The following is a 5954-nucleotide window of genomic DNA, read 5'->3' on the forward strand; positions in this document are numbered from 1 at the left end:
GAGAAGAGTTGTTTGGGAGCCTTCATAAAGGGGCTCGTATGACTTCTCAAGTACAAGTAAATCATGAACAACATCAAAGTCATCTTGATCATCATGATCAACTGGGCCAGTACTAAATGTGTCATGGATCAATTTATTTGTACCATCTTCTTCAACTATGTTTTCTAGTGCATGATCATCTTCTTCCATAGGATCATTATCTTTAGCTTTGATATTCACACCTCCATGTTCCTCCACTTGGAAAACCACATTCTTCGGGTCATGGTAGTCCATATCATGTGCCCTAGGGCACCCCACCTATATAAAAATGATCAACATAAATAATCCATGATCATGATCTTACTAACAAGTGATTTTTTATGTATATAAATTATTAAAATGATATAAACATTTACAAATGCAATCAATATAAACATATATAATGAACAACTTACCAATGGACGATAATCATGCCCCCCTTCAATGTGACCATGCTTCCTAAAATATTTGTAAGCTATTGTGATTAAAAGTCTTCTAGTCTTTAATCCCTTACAATTTTTGTAGGGACAATAATATTTCCCATCACCTTTTCTTTTCAAGATAGACCACAATCTAGCAATTGTCTCCTTATTTTGGTCTTCGTTGATATTATCTAATATGATTTTCTTCACAAGCAAAAAAATAGGGCTATGGAAAATTCGGTCTATAACCTTCACAAACCAAGCAAAACAATGTCACAAGTACAAAAAACATTGTTCATGGGCGGTTTTTTTTTCACTTTTTTACTTTTTTGTTTTTCATCGGAATTTCGATGAACATCGAGCAAGATTCTGACGATAACTGGTTTTGTTGGAATTTCGACGAACGTCAGGTAATTTAAAAAAAAAAACAAATTTGACACAAATTGCCTTGTAAGATCTGAAAAAATGAAAGAAATCCCATAGTTTGTCAGAAATGGTCATCGGAAAATGCACCCAAATGAGTTAGTGGTAGTTCTCTTCCTATTTGAAATGGACATTCTTATGGAGTATATGTGTGAAGGGATGACATTTGTTGGAAAATTGTGCAATGAAGTGATGGATTGATTGTATCCTTCCTTGTAATGTCCTCAACTAATTGATGTTCCTAGGAGGTGGCATTTCTATGATTGCTTTGACCTTTGTGGGATCAACCTTAATTCCTTTATTTGAGACAATGTATCCTAGGAGCTTCCTAGAGGTTACTCCAAAGATGCACTTCTTTAGATTTAGACGTACATTACATTGCTCCAATCTGGTGAATATTTTGTCCTGTATGGTGAGGTGTCCCTCTCTTGTTAATGATTTAGCTAATAAATCATCCATATAGTCTTCCATTAGTGTATGCATCATGTCATGGAAGATAATAGTCATCGCCCTTTGATATGTGGCACCTACATTCTTGAGACCGAATGGAATTACATTCCAACAATATGTACCCCATGAGCATGTAAAAGTTGTTTTGTGTTGATCCTCTGAAGCAATATTTATTTGGTTGTATCCATAAAATCCATCCATGAGTGATAGCATTGCATGTCTTGTTATGAAGTCCATGATCATATCAATGTTTGGAAGATGGAAGTCATCTTTAGGACATGCTTTATTGAGATCTCTAACATTCATATAGATATGGATGCCCCAAGTTCATTTTGCTATTGGTACAAGGTTGAAGATCCATTCTGCATAATCAATGGGTCTTATGAAACCAACATCTAACAACTTCTTGAGTTATACTTTGACCAATAGTGCGATTTGAGGGTGCATATTTATGAGCTTTTGTTTTACAGGTTTGGCTCCTTCTGCTACTATCAAGTGATGCATTACTAGTTTTGGATCATGGCTTGGCATGTCTGCATAGGACCATGAAAAATAGATTTGTCTCTATCGAAAGAACTCTATAAAATTAGGATCTTCATCTAGATTTAGTGATTTTGGTAGATGTAGTATGTGTGGATTTTCCGGTGCCCCCAGATTGACTTCCTTTGTTTCTTCTATAAGAATACATGATCTCTATTGATAAGTGTTGAAGGGGAGAATGTCAAACCTCTAGTGCCTCAAAGATATTTTTACCTTTGGATACATCCTTTGTTCCTACTCTTTTGGTCTCCATAAGTGTCACATTGTGGTTTTCACTTGAGGATCCTATTTTGATTATAATATTTTTGCGACTGAAAGGTTTGGCATTCTCTCCAAAGTAAGACATGTTGTTAAGTTCAATAGCATACCCAACTTTGTGATCCCCACTAGGTATGTCATCCCATAATTCAAGAAAGTCTATGATCACGTCATTGTTTTGGAAGGTGTCAAGGTGTGAGGGATCTTGCTAGTCCCAATCAATGAGCTAGGGATGAATAATTAGCATTGCTTCATCGATTAGGTTAAGTTCATAGGATGCATTGGTTAGGGTAGGTATGGAGGAATCAAGGTCATCATCAGTACTATCCTCTTCGTAATCGGGCTCGAGAGGTGACCTCTCTGTTCTTGAAGTGTCTTCAGGATCAGAATCCCAAAAGGTTTTAATCCATGTCTCTCCTTCAATGTTTTTGTCTACAAGAGGATCAAGAGAATCTTCTTCAAATTCATGTGAAGCCAAAGAAGCCCATTCATACTCATGTGAATCCATCTCAAAATCACTTGGCAGAACTTTGCTGTTGTATGTTATAGGGATGTTGGTCGATGTGGAAGGTTTGTCGACAAATGATGCAGGGGATTTATCTCACGGGGTTGTTAATGTTGTTGGGGTGTCTAAAGTGGACAAGAGTTTTATCCTAGGAGTGATAGTTTGGCGAGCAACATGACTCTTTTTCTTACTTGTATGTAGAGACTATAATTGAGAAGTTCTTTTATGACTGGATTTTTTGGATTTTGTGGGTTGATTTTCCATGGACACTGTTCTTCTTCTAGAAGGGGTGAACTTGGAAGTGGTATGCTTTTGTTTCCTTGGAATCTCGAGCTTAGAAGAGCCTCTTGAACTAGGGTTTAATTTGCATTTATTTGTATCTCATGGTTATAACAATGGTTGCAATGGATCTTGTACACCTTGTTTGTGGGATCCCAATGCACCATGGCCATCATAGCCCATCTTTTGCATTAGGATAAAGACTTTACCATACATCTCTATAGGGATCCTGATCTGTTGTCTAGCTATATCGGAAGGGTCTCTGTAGATCCATCCTACCAAGTCTTCATCAATAGTCTCCTATTCTTGTGATATGCTTGGCATGAATCCATCAAGTGTAGTAGTGTTGACTGCATCGAGTGTCTTGAGTGACATTTGTGGTTTGACATGAGTCCCAAGTGAGAGGGGTAGTTGGCCAATGCAGAAAAGATGACTAATATTATACTCTCCTAGGTCTTCATCCTTTACTTTAATTTTCAGATTTTCCTGTTTGGGTGTAGGGATTGGTGGAATGGCGATATTTGTTGGGTGGATATAAGATGATGAGGTAGTGGCTTCTCTATTTCTAGGGACTGTGATATCAGGTTGATGCCTTATATTATTGCAAAAGGCAAATCAGTTGGCATCACCAAGGATAGTAATATCTACTCTATTATGTGGAAACTTGATGCATTGATGGTAAGTGGATGGTACTGATTGCATGACATGAATCCATGGTCTACCTAATAGGAGATTGTATGGAAGAGGGAGGTCTAGGACTTGGAAAACCACATTCTTCAGCATAGGTCCTACCCTGACTAGTAGAGTAACACACCCTTTAGAGGAGTGATATGCATCATCATAGGCCTTGATTATGATCCACTTTCTAACATCTATTGCATCTTCTGCATATCCCAATGTTATGATTAACTGTAAGGTACAAATATTAAATCCAACCCCATTGTCACTCAAGAATCCCTTGATTATGTGTTTATGTATGAATTGCTCAATGTGAAGAGAAGCGTTATGCAGTTGTTGAAAGGATGCGTTGTCATTCTCAGCAAAAGTGAGAGTGATGACTTGAGACTACCAACCATGGATTGAAATTGATCTGTATTGAGATTGGAAAGAACTGACGCTTTTTGGAGAGCTTGATCTAGGATTGTGTTATGTGAAGGTCATAGGCGCAAAAGCTCTAGTATGGAGATAACAACTGGTGTCTTATCTAATTGGTCCACAAGGTTATAATTTTTGGGCACGCATTCTACTCTTGATGGTGCTCCTTGTACAATAATCTTTCTACGATGAGTAACAATGTTGCATGTGGGATATTTACCTTTGATTGTAATGGTTGCAATTTGTTCATTGGCATCATAAAGGTGGTTGGCAATATAAGTATATGGTGTGTGGGTATAGTTTGTTGTGTTATCCTGATTCTTACCTTTACGGGAGGGACCTCCTTTCTCATATGATGGGAGTGGATTCTTGCACATGGTATGTGTAGACGTATAAAAATGACCATATTCCTAAATGAATATTTTATGTTCATTTCTCTATTTAATTAAATCCTATTTAATTAAATCCTATTTAATTAAATTATCCACATTCCTCTATTTAATTAAATAAATTACTCAATTTATTTAAATTAAATTCACTATACCCATTTAACGAATAAATCATTTTATTCAATTAAAACCCTTCTATCCACTTTTAATTAAATAGTTATCCTAAATTAAATAAATCTAATTTATTTAAATTCCCCAAATTGCAACCAAATTGAATTAAATTACTTTATCTCAATTAAATCCTATTATCCCTCCATCCACTTGCATTTTCCTACATCTCCCACTTGCCTTCCTAAACCTATTTCTAATTTCTTCTAGACTCTTCTAATTAGCCTAACCCATCTTCTAAACTTTGTCACATCCCTAAGCAAAGGGAGGTCACTTCTCAAAAACCTCAAAGTCTTTGATAACCATTAAAGGCTTCAAGTCTTCAACCACTTAATTCCCCAAAGTCTTCATAACCATTAATGGTTAACTCAAACCCTCTTACATGGTTAAAGAATTTCTTTTAACTCAACCTCCATGTAACCCAAGGGTCTCATCAAACACTCATTGCTTTGACCATGGTTATTCCTTAATCATTTGCACAAGGGTTTATCCTTGGATTAACTCTTAATCTAATGGGTAATCTTAACTTAGACTTGACCCTTACCCTCTAGATAACCATAGGGTCTTCTCAGGCATTTAATGCCTCCAACCCCTTCTCTCAACCCAACCCTATGTTGACACTTGTCACCATTTCATTGGTGCAAATTGCAAACATGGATCCCCAACTTTCAAACTCAACCCTTGATCAACCTTTTCAATCCTGACCATCCATTGCCCTATTTTTGCTATAAATAGAGCTCTCATTCCTCCATTTTTACATATAGAATCCAAGTTTGTAGTATCATAGTTATGCTCAAATACATTCAAGCTTTCATAACATTTTTATGCTCATCATTTTAGCCTCTCTTTTAGATAGAAATTAGTCTAAATATGCATGTTTAAAATACTTTCTTTATCATTTAGTTTAAATCATAGACTAAATATATCATGTTAGGATAGTATTCATACTAACCTTGTCATCTTACAATCTAGTTTATTGCATTTCTAGAATCATGCATAGTTTAGGATGCATTTCATTCTAAAATCTATCAAAGCATCCCTCATTCTTACATTTGCCATCCCTAAACCATTTTGCTCAGTGATCTGAGAGCAAAAACATTGGTTTGAGGGACATTGTAAGATAGAGAACCATGGGACCCACCTTGGGAAGCTGAGTGATACTTCATTACTCCATAGCTTGTACCAAGAAGTCCTGTGTGTGTGTGTGGACAAGTCTTTTGGAATATTTTCACATATTGAGTTCTATCAACTTGCTTTTCCCGCATACATTTCTGGCGCCTACCGTGGGGCCCAACCCCATATATCAAATTGTTTTTTAAAATTTAACCACTCTTGCAGGCACGTGGGAAAAATGAATTAGTGCATTAAGTTGACTGTTTAGTGCATCCGGTTAATAGCCTAGTGCAT

Source organism: Cryptomeria japonica, chromosome 8 (genome assembly GCF_030272615.1).
Source record: "Cryptomeria japonica chromosome 8, Sugi_1.0, whole genome shotgun sequence".
Lineage (NCBI taxonomy): Eukaryota > Viridiplantae > Streptophyta > Pinopsida > Cupressales > Cupressaceae > Cryptomeria > Cryptomeria japonica.